At 36.1% G+C, this 18,169-nt stretch overlaps 1 pseudogene; it reads left to right on the top strand.

The window, feature by feature from the left end:
• LOC123250631 overlaps positions 1-18,169 on the top strand; it is a 75,481-nt pseudogene that overhangs the window by 19,470 nt on the left and 37,842 nt on the right.

Raw genomic sequence — 18,169 nt, 5'->3', positions numbered from 1 at the left:
AAAGAAAGAAAGAAAGAAAGAAAGAAAGAAAGAAAGAAAGAAAGAAAGAAAGAAAGAAAGAAAGAAAGAAAGAAAGAAAGAAAGAAGGAAAGAAAGGAAGAAAGGAAGGAAGGAAGGAAGGAAGGAAGGAAGGAAGAGAGAGAGAAAGACAGAGAGAGAGAGAGAAAGAATGAAAGGGAGGGAGAGAGGGAAAGAGGGAGAAAGCATAAGAGAGGGAGAAAGGAAGGTAGGCAGGTAGGTAGGAAGGAAGGAAAGAAGGAAGGAAGAAAAGTAAAGGAAATTAAAAAAAAGTATACTTTGAGCTGCACTGAGAATTTCTTAGTTTTTTCCCTGGAGGTCAATAACATTTTTCATTATGAATGCTTTGGAATTGTCTTGGATCATTGTCTTAAGTAGAGTAGTGAAGTCTTTCACAGTTGATCTACCTTACAATATTGCTGTTACCATGTACAATGTTCTCCTGGTTCTTCTCATTTTACTTTGCATCAGTTCATGTCTTCACAGTTTTTTCCCCCCTAAAACCAGGCTACTTATAATTTCTTATAGTATAAAAGTATTCCATAACAATCATTTATCATAACTTGTTGGTTACTCCCCAAGAGATGGGCATCCCCTTAATATCCAATTATTTGACAACACAAAAAGAACTACTATAAATATTTTTGTATTTATATACCACTTTCCTTTGTGATATTCTGCTGTAATTTTCTTGCTAGTATTTTTATTTTTAAAATTTGCATCAATATTCATTAGGGAAGTTGGTCTATTATTTTCTTTCTGTGTTTTTGTGTGAAGGGCTTTAAATGTCCAATACAGTAGATTTTATTTAACCTATATTATCCTAAGGGATAATATGGAATCATTAAAGTTTGCCAAGTAAGGGAGTGAAATAGTAAGATCTGCACATTAGGAAAATATTATTTTGGTGACTGTATGAAATATGGATTGGAAAGATTTGAGGGAAGAAGTCCAATTATATATATATATATAAAATAATCTTGTTGAGAAATAACAATGGCCTGTGCTGGGATACTAAATGAGTTCTAGTACTAAAAGTCCTCCACCCCCTCCTCCCCTTCTCCAAGGCAATTTCTCCACTCATTCTTCCTTCACATGAGATAGCCATTGGCAACCTCACCTCATTTGCTGAGCCCTGGAGTATGCATCCCAAAGGAAAACTGGAATCCATTTGAGGAGAGGCCCTGAGAACAGCTGTGTCTTCTGCAGCCTCATGCTGAAGACCTCCCTCTGGCTCACAGTTAGGAATTGAAGCAATAAACCACAGGGTTTATAGGCTCCAGGCCTTATCTCCTCCCAGTCTATTCCACTCCCATTTTGGCCCATTCCATTCTGGTTCACCTCAACTTTGAGTTTTATATCCATACATATCCACATTATTTTCTTTCATGAATTTTTAGATCTTTTTTTTCCAGTTGGGTGACCTTTCTTCCATACTTTTTTGCATTATTCTCATTTTTTCCCCTAAATTTTTCCTTAGCCTCTCTTATTTGGTTTTCAAGGTCTTTTAAAAGCTCTTTTTGAGCTTGGTGCCATTTATTGCATTTCTTTGCTTTTTAAAAAAAAGTAGACATTTTTATTTCACAGTCCATTGAGTTTGAGCCACAGTCTTCTCTGATCCCATAATAGCTATCAATAGTTGGGTTGTTTCTCCTTTGTTTGCTTATATGCATTTATTTATTTATTTTAAATTTTAGCAGATAGGCCAATAGACTTAATTATTGGCTTTTTGCTAAAGTCCCAGGGTTCATAGTGTGTTGGGATATGATACTTCACTTTTTTAGAATTGTTTTGTGTATGTTTGGTCTTTTCCTGTGTCCTATTTTTTCCTATTGGTTCTATTCCAGTTTTTACAGTTGAGGGCCAGATGTACTCCCAGTCCGCTACTCAAACCCCAATCAGTGATTGACCTTAAGTGTTTCAACCAGAGCCTGCAAGTGGTTCTACCACTGCAACTGCAAGCAACCAGTCCACCTCCCCCTGTGGCAGTAATCAGGGACTTTACTCTTCTGGGAGTAAGAACAGCTAGCAGTAGCAGGGTTTGACAGGTAGTAGTGTGCACTCTTTCCTCACTCTTCCTCTTCTACTATTGTAGCCCAGAAGAGAGTAGATGTTTTGTCTGTACTCCTTGGACCTCCAAAGACCCTCCTTTGTTAGCAGTGATGTTTAAGTTCCTTCCCTTAGGACCTAAAGCCTGTAGACTCTGTGGTCTATTCTTTCAATCCCTAATCATAGACCAGTGGGGTAGGGGTGACAGGGGGATCTCTACAATGAGGGTGCTGAAGACACAGTTGCTCCCAGGGCCCTCTTCAAGTGGATTCCAGTGGTATCCTTGGATTGCAAACTCCGGGGCTCAACAAACAAGGTGAGATTGCCAATCTTGGCCCTTAGAGTTACCTTGTTGATTTCACTTTGTTTGCTCTGTTTCTGCCCTCAGGGTCTGTAGTGCTGGACTGAGGCCAGGGAAGTCAGAAACCTCCTAGTTATCTCTGGTTATTCAGCTTTACTCCTGATTCCTATCTGTTTTTGATGCTTTTAGCATTGATTCTATTGAATTATTTTTGGTTGTTTTCAGGGGATATTATGAGAATGAAGAAGTTTCATGCCCTACTTTACCATCTTCCCATAGTACATCTGGTATTAGTTACTAATTTAGATTTATAGACTTTTTGAGTTAGAAGGGATTTTCCATTAGTAGAGGAATTCTATTGTCAATACTGAATTTGTGCTTGAATACTTGCAATGATAGAAAGCACACCATCTCATAAGAGAGCTCATTTCAAGTCTGTATAATTGTAAAGTTTAGGAAGTCTTATTGAGCTGAAATCTACCTACCTGTAACTTCCACCCATTGTTTCTAGTTCTGCCTTCTGAAGCTTCAAATAATAGATCTAAACTTCCTTACATATAACAGTCCTTCAAATACTTGAACATCACTTTTATATTTCCTCTCAACTCTCTCATCGCCAGGTTAAACATCTCAAAGCCTTTATCCATTCCTTACATAGTATGACTTCCAGACCTCATATCACTCTCCTTTTGACAAGCTCCAGTTGGTCTGTGTCTGTGTCTGCACAGAACTGTACCAGAAGTGAATTTCACAAGTGTTTTGAGTATTGTAGACACAATGCCACAATTGCCCTTGATTTGGATATTTCTATTAATGTAGCCTAATATAATGACTAGATCTATAATTTCACTTGTATAGTTTCTTCCCAATGAACAAAATGTCTACCAGTGTAATTTAGCATCTTCTCTTCTCTGCCATAGGGAATTGTCTAACACACAGAGAAGTTGAGGAAATGACTTTCTCAGTCTACTGATGTGTGTCAAAGCCTATATTTCAGTCAGGTCTTCCTGGCTACAAGGTTGGCTCCCTATTCTGGTATCAACCATGTGGCCCATGGGCTATATACAGCCTGGTATGTCCTGAGTAAGTCCAGAACCAGATTGAAATGTAATTGGGAAATATTTAATAAAATAAAAAACAATAAAATATAGATATTAATATGTTTTTCTAGGCAAATACTCAGTTCATAGGGAACTTTATCTACGGTTTAGTGGTCATTGTTTCTGTTTGAATTTGACACCCCTCTGTAGCCTTTAACTTTTAAAGCAGTTGTAAGTGCAATCTATTAAAATCATTGTCTTTTCCAAATGAGCTCTAACTCTTAGTGATTAACATAGTTCCTAGCAAATAGTAAGTACTTAATAAATGCTGGTTGACTGTCTGACTGTTACACTAATCTCTCTGTTATGTACTTTTGCAGTTGACTTTTTGGACCAAAGTATTAACCTTATATTTATTTCAATTAAATCTTGTCTGATTAGTTTAATCTGTCATTCCAGGCTATAAAGATTCTTTTGAATTTTGACTCTGTCATCATAATATTACATATCCCTTACTAGATTTGTAATTTGAAGATCTGATAAATATGATTTTTATGTTTTAATTCAAGTAATTAATAAAATATTCAATAGGAAGGAGATGGATCTTGTAGAATAATATAACACATCTTCAGTCAAGTCAAAATGTGTTCATTAATCAATACTTTGAGCATTGTGTTTCATGACATATTCTTATCTAGCTCACATTTCTACATTTTATCCACAAAGAAGTCATGAAAGAGTTGGTTAAATACCTTGTGGAAATGAAGATATACTATCCATTCATTTCTAGTCCCAATTTATTTTCCTCCTTTCCTTCCTCGAATTTTACTAAGTAGTCCAATCTGCTATTTTCTTGACATCAGGAATGAAATACAGCCATAATAATCCTGAGAATGTTGTTTTGTTAAGCAATTTGTAATCTATTCTCCTTTCCCCCTTTTTCCCAACCCCCACAGCTTATATAATTGCTGCTTTTTGGAATGTGACTTTAAAAGAAAACCCCTGTATATGTTTTTTTTCAGCCATATTTCTTCATTTATGGTCATTAACCTCTCTTCAACTTTATCTGTCTTCAGATTTCATTTCTACCATATGACATATTAGTTTTTCCAGAATTTTTATTATTAAGGAGAATTTACATTTTTGTTTGATCTTTGTCCTTTCTACTCCCAACTCTAACCCCCATACTAACTTACATAGTAAACTCTAAATAAATGCTTATTGGATTAAATAGGTAAGAGGGTGTTTTCTAACTCTGAAGTTCCCCAATGGTATATTTTATTTACCTGGGTATTTTCAAATTAATCACAAAAGAAACATAAACAGAATACTTAATTTCTATCTTCTATGTATATTCATATTTTAAGCTATATTAAAATATTCAAAAAATTTAAATCCTTTACCTTCTTTCTTAGAATCGGTACTAAGTATTGGCTCCATGGCAGAAGAATGGTAAGAAGCTAGGTAACTGAGGTTAAAAGACTTGCCCAGGGTCACACAGCTAGAAAGTATCTGAGACTAGATTTGGAACCAGGACCCCCATCTCTAGGCCTACCTCTTTATCCATTGAACCACCAAGCCGCCCCAAATTATTCACATTTTTGTACCACTATATAGTAGATAAATTATCTACTATGATAGTGGGATTAAATGAGTGCTCAAAAGTAAATCAAAGAATCAAAAGATGTCTATTTTAGCTTTTCAAATGAATGAATGAAAATGTATAAAGTGCTAAGTATATACCAAACCCTGTTCTAGGTAAGCCCTGGGGATACATATAGAAAAAGAAAATAGTCCTTGCTCTCAAGGAACTCACATAGTGATTGGGGGAGACAATATGTAAAAGAGAAACACTATAGCCACTGTAGAGAAATTCCCTGGAAGTTATCAAGACCCCAGAAATAGATCAGTAGCACCTTTTAGATTGGTTCTCTCAAAGACAAAGGAAAGATTTGTAGACTATCTGAAATCCTCATTGGGCCTGGATTCTGTCTATATTAACTAGCAAGGACCAAGGTTGTGAGAGTTGCCAGGTGGTGTTAAATATGATTCTCTGCCACCTGTCACTCAACCAGGGAACATTTGCTTTTAGGGCAGGTGTTCAGGAAGTGGTAGTTGGTCTAGGATTGCAAGGAGTTTTCAGTTTTTCCCCTGCCTGATGGGGGTGATCAGGCTATAGAATGAAATCCACATTCCTTTTCAATCGGAGCCTGAGTTGCATTCCACATGGATAATAGCCCAACTCTGGACAGCAACAGATGGCTTAGCCCCCGAGAGCTTCAGATTTGACCCTGTCTGGAGAATTTTTCTCCTGGTATAACAACACAGAAAGGAAATATGTTATATCAAACAGAAGGCAAAGGAAAAATTTTCTCATCAAACCTGATCTTGCAGTATCTTGGGGTATCTTTGTGAAGCTCATGGTTTGTGAGGCATTACCCTCAGTATATTATGCCAAAGTGAAACATTATAAATGTAAAATGATTATAAAGTGCTTATAGTTCCACCAGTAGATTAATGAGGATTTGAAAGATAAGTTAAGTCTGATCTGAAACTGAGTAATGTTTTGATTAATGTTTGTGATGTAATATGGAAAACCCAATTTGCAAAGTACATGGTGAGGGGTAGGAGGGCAACTCAACAGATTTTTTTCATTTAACCAAAACTTCTACCTTGAAAAGAAATTTTGTAATGTCATTGAATTAGCTTAGGGTCTCTGGATTTTCAATCATGTAAAAACATAATAAATCTTGAACAGAGGTCAGAATATGATGCACTAAGAGTTGATCTCTTTATTAAAAATTTCTAATTTAGAGCAAATTATTATGAAAATATAATTCATGATTAATGCAAGAAACCAAACTAATTTTGTAATATAGTCTCAACTATATTTTGTAGTCTCTGACCCTTAGAAATTCACAGTACCATATGTGAAGGGTTAAAGGAAACTCATTCTATCAAATCTAATGGTTGCTCACATACTTCTAAAAAAATCTGTTTATTTAGGGTATTAATGAAAAAAGATGTTCATAGCTCCAAACTATCCAAAAGTGAACATGCCATCCCCTTACTTTTATCAATAAAAAGTTTCAGATTCTTAGGTCTTTAAAAGTTCTCCCTTATCTAAGTCATATATTTAAGCCGGATATTTTTGTATATTGGAACTAAGGAGTAGAAATAAAAATGTGATGGAACTTTCAGTTATCTTCAAAATATTATATATGATAAATATATTTCCTTATTAGAAACTTGAACATAAAGGAAATTATTAATCTTGTTGGTGAAACCCTCAGTCATTCAGCTCAATAGTAATGATCAAGGGCAGGTCAATTCCTGGAGGTTAATAACCAGATGAGAAGAGTCAATGGACCCTTGTCAAGAATCATTAACCCTATGCAATCATTAACTTCTAGAAAATGCCTGGTGCCTATGTGATAGTTTATCTCTGTTTCAAGATTAGGAAGGAAGGAATACATGAATTCCCAGATTTTTGTGTGAAGCGCTCGAGTTGGTATGTATATGACTTGTCCAAAGGATGAACATTCTGAAACTTGCAAGCTAGATTGCATAAATGAAGATTATCTTTAGCTTAGATCTGTAATTAAATGTGCTACACATAAATAAAAAAATGAATAAAAAGAAAGTGTTTTAATTTTAATTTATATTTAGTTGACTATTTTTATTCTTTGTAAGACAAAGATGACTTTGAATAGGGACTTGAATGGGGTATAGACCTATGACTTTATTGGTACATGGAACTTCCAGTAGAGGAAATTCCCTCTTCAATAGTTTCTGATCTTAAAAGTTGTAAAGAACACTTGAGAGGTTGAGTACTTTTTCTAGGGTTACACAGTGAAAATGTGGTAATGACAGAATTGAGAATTAGTCTTGATTTTGAGGCAAGCTATCTAGCTACCACTCCACATATTACATGTAGGTAACAGGAGTAACAAGCATTCATTAAGTACTCACTCTGAGCCAGACATATAATAAGAAGAAACCAAAGGGTTTATTTCTCAAATTTCTTCCCACCATACATTTCATGGTCCAAAATAACTCACTTGCAGCTGCCCTTGGAGTGTAAAATACTCCCTGCTGAAGTGCTGAAGTTATTTAGGACCATTCAAAACCTGGAGAGGTGGTCTTGGAATTAGGAAGATGAGTTCAAATTCTGCACCTCCCCAACCCCAGTGCTTACTCCCTATGCAACCCTGGGAAAATCTTTTAATCTGTGTTTCCATTTCCTCATCTATAAAATGAAATGATGGGATTCAACCTCTTATGCTCTTCATACTCTATCTTTGTGATCTTTGTTGCTCATTTTTCATTTCCAAAGAGGACCAATGACATCAAGGGCCAATGTCCTGACTTGCTCATAAATTAGATATAAATGAAGCAGAGTTGCACAAAGTTGTTGGCCTTACTCTTTCTTCGAGAGTCATCAAAGTCCAGTGGCAAGGTATGACTCTATGAATTCAAATCTTACCTTTGACACTTGCTAGCCACATAGGCCTGGGAAAGTCACTTAAACTCTCATAGTCTCAATTTCTTTACATATAAAATGGGGATGATAATGGCACCAACCTCACAAGGCTGCTTTGAACATCAAACGAGACAATACATGTAAAGTGCTTTGAACATCTTAAAGCACTTTATAAATGTCTGCTATGATTATTATTAGCTATTAGCAAAATATTGTTTCCCAGAAACAAAGGTCCATCTTCTTGATACTAATGTTCTATCATTGTTGTATAATTGAAATACATGGAATACAACAGTTTTTGAAAAATTGAAGATGGATGCTAACCCGAAAGTAATTGAAATGTCCTTACTGAGTATGTATTTACTTTAGGAATAAAAAAAAATAATATATGTAAAATTGTTGCAAACTTCAAAGTATCTCATCACTGTCAGTCTGTATCATTATCAGCTATTACTAAAATATTTTTCTCCTGGAAATAAAGGTTGTTATTTTTCATATTAATATTCTATCATTGCTGTTAGATGTCTGAGGAACCCAGTGGTTTATGAAGAACTAGAAGTTAATACCACACAGAAAGCAATAAAGAAACACTTGGTGGGCACAAATGTTTATCAATGATAGAATATTAATACGTGCCAGAGAAGTTAAGTGACTTATCCAAAGCCATGGAGGTGGTAACTGTCAGAGCCAGAATTAAAACCTCATTTCTCTGACCTTTTCTGTTGTACTAAATTTTTATGAATAAACATTAGGCTAGGTCTCTGCCTGAATCAAGAATACTGTGAAGTGGTTACTTTGTTTGAATTTCAAGCTGAATATTTCCATTGGGCTACAACCAATTGCCATATTTTTTATATAATTATATCCCTCAGATAGTGAAAATTCAAAAAATGATACCTCTTCATGGGATTTATTATTTTCTCTAATTAGGACTTAGCTATGAGGCTGAATTGTTGTGGGCAATAGTTCTGTCTGTAATGATGTTATGATTTACATGCATTTTAAAGGATATTTTGGGTTTTGTATTTTTAATTTTAATTTAATTTTTATTAATTAATTTATTTAGAATATATTTCCATGGTTACATGATTCATGTTCTTTCCTTCCCCTCTTCCCTTCCCCCTCCCTGAGCTGATGAGCAATTCCACTGGGTTATACATGTATCATTGTTCAAAATCTATTTCCATATTATTAATATTTGCAAAAGAGTGATCATTTAAAAACCAAAATCCCCAATCATATACCCATTGAACCACATGACTGACCATACGGTTTTCTTTTGTGTTTCTACTTCCACAGTTCTTTCTCTGGATGTGGATAGCGTTCTTTCTTGTAAGTTCCTCTGGACTGTCCTGAGTCACTGTACTGCAGTTAGTACAGAAGTCCATTACATTCAATTGTACCGCAGTGTATCAGTCTCTGTGTACAATGTTCTTCTGGTTCTGCTCCTTTCACTCTGCATCAATTCCTGGCTGTCTTCCCAGTTCACATAGAAATCCTTCAGTTCACCATTCCTTTCAGCACAATAATATTCCATCACCATCAGATACCACAATTTGTTCAGCCATTTCCCAATCAAAGGGGCATCCCCTCATTTTCCAATTTCTTACCATCACAAAAAGAGCAGCTATGAATATTTTTGTACAAATATTTTTCCCTATTGTCTCTTTGTACAAAAATATTCATAGCTGCTCTTTTTTTGAATTAATGATATATTAGTTTATCTTAAGGATAGTGTACTTTTGGTGTATAAATTTATCAATTTGATCATGGTTGACAATTTGTGACTCTATTTGGGGTTTTCCTGCTGTTAAAAAGGAATAAAACCAAGAGATATCTTCTGTATATATCGGCTACTAGATCTTCCTCTCTAGATCTGGGAGGATTGCTGGTATATAGATCTTAGGGATAGTATGAATGAAGGAGGGATCAGGTGCCCAAGGCCTAAGCCAGTTACTGTTGGTGAAGGAGGAACACCCACTCCTCTCACACTACCTATTCATTTGATTTAGCTCTCTTCTCTCTCTCTGACAGGCTTGATTGGGTAAGCCTGCAGGTTGCTTCCTTCTCACAGTTGCCCAGGTTGGAACCCCTTGAAAGGTTAGGTAGATGGTTAACCTCACTAGGCCTAACCTGGGGTTGGATTAATTGTTAATAGGCTATTGATTGGCTTTGGAAACGTTGGTATCTGACTGTGGATTGATTCTCCCTTCCTAAGGGCTGTGATAGACCACTCAGGAAGGTACTTGTTATTAAATCCCTGTATTAAGTATTGATGAGGAAAGGATAACAAGGTAATAGGTTTGGGGATTAGAAACCATGTTGCTATTGTTTGGCTACTAAGGTAATCATTGAACAGGACTGGAGATTCCTAGGCTGGTAGAGGCTTGAGATCTTCACCCTCTCACTAACTCTAACCTGACCTGGCCACAGCCAAGTCAGAGAATAGGGAAGGCTATTGATGTAGATGTTGGTTGATGATCTGTATATTCTCTTAGCTTTACTACCAATAATATTGATGAATCACTAGCTTTCTCTCAGTCAAGCACAGGTTACAGGTTCAGGTTCATACCTACTCTCTTCTTCTTCTACCACTCTTCACTCTTCACCTCCCTCTGCCCAGTTCTTGCTTCAAGAGAAATTTGCTCAAGTCTCACCTCTGAGTTCTGAGACCTCAACTCTAGTTCCTAGGGGTTTATTTATAGGGTGGGGCCAACTGACTTTTGCCCCTGGCTCACAGCACCTGGGAATATTCAGAATCTTTCAACTGCCATCTGTATTTCTCTCATTTTTAGTAAGTTGAAGCATTTTCTTCATATACTTATAAAAGTTTGCATTTCTTTTCTGAAAATTGTTTCTTGATGTTGTTTGACCACTTCAGCTTGGAGGAATGGTTCTTAATCTTATTTATGCCAACCTATAGATTTATATATATTTCAGAGATGTTGATGCAATGATTTTTATTCTCCAAATCATATCTTTACTTCCTAATCTAGCTGCATTAGTTTCATTTGTGCAAAACTGTTTTAATTTTTTATAATCAAAAACTTGACACTGACTTTTGTAATTTCTTCTATCATTTGGTTGTAAATTTTTTTCTGTGTTCATAACATCAAGATTCCATGTTAAGTTTGAGGGGAGAAATAGCATCTCCAACTTAATATCTTATCCAATGCTAAAACATATAAAGCACTAAAACATATTAAGTGATCAGTAAATATCTGTTTATTGATTAACCTTATTAATACAATATTTTTAAGTCACAATTAGGTTATATATGGCTTTTTAAAAAATTGGAGAGAAGAATATTCAAAAATAATCCTATGAATGATGAAAATAGAGGGGTAATTTTTTGGGCAAGGATTTTCTATTTAAAGTTTGTTTTTGACATTATTCAGATGATGTTGGGAGACAGGCAAACAGAACATCCTCAAAGCATTTCTACTTACCCCTGGCCAACTGTCAGTCATTCCTCCTTATTAACCTCTTACCCTCTGGCAGTCCCTTAGAAAAAAAAGGAGAGGGAGGGCCATAAAATGCAAATAAGGTTAGTAGAGGATAACAGCTATAATAACACTTTTTATTTACACTGATCCTTCCTTGGAGGAGTTCAAAGCTTTTATAAACCTTTTCTACTTAATCTTCTAATGTAAGTAGGTGGCAAGAATCATTATCCTTACTTTGTAGATAAGCAATCTAAGAACAGAAAAGTTAAAGGATTTTTTTTTTGGTTGGGGTTTTTTTTTTTTTTTGGCCTCAGGTCTTAGAGCACGTAATTGGAGACTAAGAGAAAGGAGCCAGACCTCCCAGCTGGTGCCAAAAAGGGTACTTTTTCTTAAATGATAATAGTAGCTTCTTCTAACCTCCAAAATTAAATTTGAAGAAGTGCTCTAGCTGTGCTTCTACAGGTTTTATTAATGGTCAGACTACTCCCCCTGGGTCTACGCTAAGGTTTGTTTATCATCACTGATGAAAAAATTTTGGGAGTAAGGGGAAGCAACTCTGTAATGCTTATTAAATTATTCATTTTGGAATTTGATGAAAATGGAAAGGATATCAGTCTGAAAATGAGAGAGACAGAGACAAACATACACAAAGAAAGAGCTAGAAACAGAAAAGAACAGACACATAGGAGGCAAGGGGGATACAAGGTGGACCCGAAGTCATGAACACTCAGGTTCAAATTCTGCTATAACTCTTGCAATATGACCCTGGGCAAGTTTATAACTTTTGGGCTTTAAATACCTCTTGAGGACTTATCTTCTTTATAATCATAGACCTTACCCACAGTTGAGAGGAATTTTTACATTGGAAAAAAATCATAGACTCCTTGTATATTATACACACACACACACACACACACACACACACACATATATTTGTTGGACATATATAGTCAGTTCTGTTATTCACAATAGTTATGTTCTATAAATATGCATAAACACTGAATTAAGGGATACTGAATCCTTGCTTCTAGGGGAAAGATAGGATTAGATATTTTCTCTGTAAGATACTTAAGGGTCTTTATGAGCTTAGGAACACTACATTACTTACATTACACTACTTAGGAACACTTCAGCCATATACTTGGGGACCATTTTACTTTATTTTATTTTTATTGTCATGCAAAACCATTGTTGTAAGTGCACACTCACATGTAGCCAAAATCTCCAAATTAAAACACAAATACACTGATTTGAAAGACAACTCCAACAGTTCTTTCTCTGGAGGTGGATAGTATTCCCTATCATAAGTCTTTCAGGATTGTCTGAGATCATTGCATTGCTGAGAGTAACCAAGTTTTCACAGATATTCATCATATGATATTGCTGTTATTGTGTGTACATTGTTTTCCTGGTTCTGCTTATTTTGTTCTGCATCAGTTCCTGCAGATCTTTTCAGCTTTTTCTGAAATCATCTTGTTTATCATCTCTCACAGTATAATTGTATTCCATCACCAGCATTTTAATTGTTTAGTCATTCCCCAATGGATAGACATTGGGGACCATTTTAAACAATAAAATTACCCATAAGAAGCAAAAAAATGTGGAAAATATAGCACTAAATAAGTTGTGACAAGGATACTTGTTTATAGTATGGGGAATAAAATAAGAATTAAGCAACTCAAATATTTTGCCAATAGTTTGCCCCTCTGCATATATCACCAAATAACCAGGAGAACCTGCTGCAAATGATTGATTTGGGGGTTCCAAATAAGTTTTAGGAAGTAGGAGAATTTGCAAATACTGAATCCATAAATAGTGAAAACTAACTCTATATGAATACATACATATATGCATTAGTATGTAACAGTCCCAGAATTAGAATCTTTTTCTTAAGGTGCCTCTCTCAATACTGGACATGCTTGGTTCAGGTCTGTGGGATCCTGGCCTCTAAAGAGAGGAGACAGGCTCTCTTTAAATTACTTTGGCTCTTGGGCAGCTGGGTGGCTCAGTGGAGTGAGAGCCAGGCCTAGAGACAGGAGGTCCTAGGTTCAAACCCGGCCTCAGACACTTCCCAGCTGTGTGATCCTGGGCAAGTCACTTGACCCCCATTGCCTACCCTTACCAATCTTCCATCAAGGAACTAATACACAGAAGTTAAGGGTTTAAAAAAAAACAAAAAAAACAAAAAAAAACAAATTACTTTGGCTCTTTAGGTTCTTACCCAGAGCTATAGGGAAAGTTACTTAAAGCTTAGGTTTGGCACAAATCTGGGGTTTCCCCAAAATGGCAGAATAGAAAGGTACTCAGTGTATAATATAAATTATGGATCAGACAGATATTTATTTCTGGGTTCCCCAGCTCTAATAGGTGAATTTTTGCCTTCTCTTGCTGGGGTCTTTACCTTGCTAAAGTCTCTTTTTACTTCTTGGTAGTATCTTCACCAAGGTTCTACTATCCTTTCATATCCATCAAACTTGGACTTTGCTCCTGAGTCTCTGGGAGGTAGAAACTTCCATCTTAGAATTGATGCTCAATAACCTATAATCAGGAAAGAAACACAAAGCAGAAGAGGCTGTTACGGTTTTGAAATAGTTTCAAGTTAATGGAGACCAACATTGTATTGCTGTCAAGGACAAGAAATTTGCTATTTTCTCTGGGGTTGGAAAAAGCAAACTAGACTTTTCTTATCCCTCCATGGAGATGCTCAAAGATTTCCTAAATACTAGGCAGAGAGGAAAAGAGACCCGGTCTCTCTCAAAGATCCACTGGGTGAGCCACTCTTCTTGGCTTTAGTGGCTAATTGTCTCTAAATGCAGCTTTGATATAGCTTATCTTTCTTCAGCTTAATGGGTTAGGAAGACTAAGGAACCATCAAGGGCTTCCTAAATCACCCTAAAACAACAAACCCTTCAGAGATAAACATGTTCTCCTGGAAGTGACCAGGGCACAGGCTTAGCCCTCTATTCAGTGTGCTCTAGGCAGGGCAATGCAAGGGACTTGTTGTTCCTCCATTGGTTATCCTTACACATATATATTTATATATACTCAGACACTTTATGTATAAGGTGAAAAGATTTTGCTATGCTACTGCAAGAAAGGAAGAATTTAAAGGTTTATTTCCTCTCTGGCCTCTATCTTTGGATTGTGGGCATCACCAGTTTTGTTTTGATTTTTAGGGTTTTTATTTTTTAGTCACATCTCTTCTCTCTCTCATAAAGAGTATATTTCTCTCTAGTTGTCAACACTGGCTTCACCTCTAGAGAACTAGGGAAAGGGAACAAGCATCCATTAAGTGCCTACTATGTGGCATGTACTGTGTTAAGACCTTTGTAAGTGTAATCTCATTTGATCCCCAGAACAATCCTGGAAGGTAGGTGCTGTTATTGTCTGTATTTATAGAAGGACAGAAGAGTCTGACATGTTATGGTCTATTTTGGACACTGAAGGACTGAATAACAACATAGCTGGAGAAATTGTGGCAGACAGAGGTCAAGGGACTTGCCCAAGGTCATACAAGTAGTAAATATCTGAGGTTGTATTTGAATTCTCTGTGACTCCAGGCCCAGGGTCTATCCACAGTACCTCCTAGTTGCCTTTAAGTCCCAAAGAGGAGACTTTTTGAACATGCCTAGTAGAATAATGGGGAAGGTTGTGTGGCTTGCTTCAGTAATTGACCCAGTCTCTTCCCTGCCTTTCTCCAAACAGAACTTACTTTTGATTAAATTTTTTCCTAGGGAAAAATCAGATGCCTGTTTTACTTCTCTTCTGGAAATTATGAAATAGATATCACTGGGTAGAGAGTCTATTTTCTGTCTCTCTGTCTCTGTCAGTGTTTGTGTTTCTGAAGATGCTATTCAATGCCCACATTTCCAAGAATGAGATGCATACAAAAGTTAGATACTGCTAAGGTTGATCATACTTTGAAGCTGGCTTTCAATTCTAATTGAATAGAAATTTAAACAAGTTTAGAAGAATAGTAAGAAAGGTTCACTGAGCAGGGGAATTGAGGGTCTGCTAAAATGGAAGTTTAGTATTGACTGTCTCCCGATTCATTCTTATGATTTTGGATCAGGCTGCCCTTCTGGCTGTAGAAGGTGAAGCCAAGTTTTTCATTGGATTCTGTTATGTTGATAATAACAGAGATGTTGGGAAGCTGATGAGTTGGCCTGAATTAGAAACCTGCAGGACTCACTCCTCCCCTCCTCACCCCGGCCCCACAGGCTTGAGTGAGTAGGGAGGGGTAGGTACTCATTGCTCTCAACCCTTCCCACCAAGCAGTTGGAAAGCAGTTAGAAAATAGAGGCAGGGCAATGTCTTCTGGCAAGGCTCAGCAAAGGCAAATCTCTAATGTAGCTCACTTTCTCAACTTATATTCCCCACAGGTTTGATTGAGGGACAAAGGAGAAGCCTGATATCTTGTTATCTAGAACAGAGGAGGATCTGACTTCTTTAGCTGGCAACTGAAAGGAACTGAGCTCTATGGTAGCTGTGAGTATGCCCAAAATAATACCCAGGCACAGCTATCAAAAGATGAAGTTTATATTGACAGAGATGAAGGGAAGGCAGGGAAGGGGTATCAAGGATTTGGATAAGATCTGAGAAGCCCTGAACTGCTAGGTAGAAACTGCTCCTCTCCCCCAGGAAGGAGTGGCAGACTTTATATCTAGCTGACCCTCAAAGCTTATAATAATCACTTCTAATATCTAAAATAACTAATGAATAACAAAATGCTATTGCAATGAAGGTCTAACTCCACTAGACAAGCAAACTCCTGAGTAGAAACCAAAATGGCTTTTGCCACTATGGCCACCAAGGCAAACTCAAACCGGGAACAGCAAGCAGAGTGACCTGCTCACTTCAACTCCAGGAATCAACTGTTTAACTGCTTTCAAACTGTTCCCTCACCCAGAGTTCTCCAGGGGGGGTCCCCTGGAATTCTGGGTGAGGCTTGACCCTGTATTTTGCAAGAATTCCACCCTGCCATTTTCCATGTTACAATTCTTAAAGGCAAACTACTTCATCTTCTTCCAAATCAGCTCCAATATTTCTCAAAACTCTCAGGCTCAATAGAGCTCAACCCTTGGACCAAGCATATGTCACTACTAAAGAGATTTTTCCTTCTAGGAAAGGGAGAGGTAACACAATCTTTTAAGACACAATCTCCCATTAGTTATTGGATCAAAATAGACAGAAAATTTCCATTTAGTCCTGCAGACATCATTCTGGCCTTTCCAAATCACTTTTGTAGTGGGAGTGCTTCACTTACCTATACATTTTTTGCCCTTCTTCCCCCTTTTTTCTACGTAGCCTGGAATATCAATAAAATTCTGAATGAATTAAAAAGTGATAGGATTTTGAAATCATAGACATTTTCTATCTGATCCTCCAAAGTTCACATAGCATATAATTTTTTATTAATTTTAGTCTTTCTTGAATAACATGAAAGGGTTATAGGCAAAATACAGATTTAAAGCAGTGTTAAGATAGGGACTGAAGGAAAGGAATTGGTAATAGGTTTATATGTGGGAAAACAAACCAAACAACTAACATTGAAAAGAACAGTTGTAATTCTGCTCATACCCAGGAGTATTCCTGAGCCAGGTAGAAATGGCTCATGGCAGATGATTGTTAAATTTCCATGGATTCCTTAAGGGTCTGTAGATTCCTGCTTAAAAGCCTCTACTTATAAGAGTGGCAAGATATAGCTAGGCTTATCAAAATAATGTTTTTTAATGTATATAAACATTTTAGCTTATATTTTGCAATTTGTAGAATTCGTCAACAGAAATGAATAATGGCAAAGTAAAAGTAATATTTGAATTTGTGTAGCATTTCATTTAGGACTTTGAAGGCCCAAAACCTTCTAAAGAAATCCCTAATTTAAAAATTTCTTTTTGTGTTTATGTATATGCATACTTTGAATATTCTAATTTACTGATAGGAAATTTTTTTTGTCACTTTTTTTTCCTGTTAGGTAGCTTCAAGCAGCTAACATTTTGAATCTGGGGAGTATTTTGTAGTGTTTTTTAAAAATATATCATTATCTTTTGTTTTTACATCATTCATATTTTCTAATATATTCCTCTGACTCCCCTTTCCAGAGAGCTGTGTCTTAGAGGAAAGAATAAAAAAGAGAAAAAAATGCCAATAAAACTAACCAACATATCAGCTGAGTCTAACATAACTGTTCCACACAGAAAGAAGGAACATTGTTTCCTTCTCTTTGCATCAGTTTTTGCCTCTCCATGGCTCTCTGTATACATCTTACAGAACACTGATTCCCTAATATTCACATAATATATTTTATTTAGCTATTCCACAATCAGTGATCATCTTCTTTATTTCTAGTTTTGGTATTGAACTGTAAATGCATTGTTGTGAATAATTTGGAGTATGTAAGACCTTTTTATTTTTTACCTTCATCCTCTAGTGAAAACTCTTGAGTTTCAGGGTAGAATTACTTGAAACATTTCCAAATAGCTTCTCAGAATGGTTGGGCTAATTTACAACTCTGCCAACAATGTATTAATATGTCAATCTTTCTACAACCTTTCCAACATTAACTATTTACCCCTTTTGTTATTTTTGACAATTTGCTGGGTGTTAAATAAAATCTCAAACTTGCTTTGATGTGTATTTCTTATATTAATGATTTGGAGCAATCTTTCATATTGGTGTTAATGTTTTGTAGTTCTTTTAGGGTGATTCATATCTTTTGGCTGCTTATTAACTGGGGAATAACTTTTGAACCTATATATTTATGTTCATTTTCTATATATCTTAGATTTCAGAACCTTATCTGAGATATTTAAAACAAAGATTTTATCCAATC

This window comes from Gracilinanus agilis, chromosome 1 (genome assembly GCF_016433145.1).
Source record: "Gracilinanus agilis isolate LMUSP501 chromosome 1, AgileGrace, whole genome shotgun sequence".
NCBI lineage: Eukaryota > Metazoa > Chordata > Mammalia > Didelphimorphia > Didelphidae > Gracilinanus > Gracilinanus agilis.
Note: the sequence above shows the minus strand (reverse complement) of the source record. Positions and strands in the feature narration are given on the sequence as shown.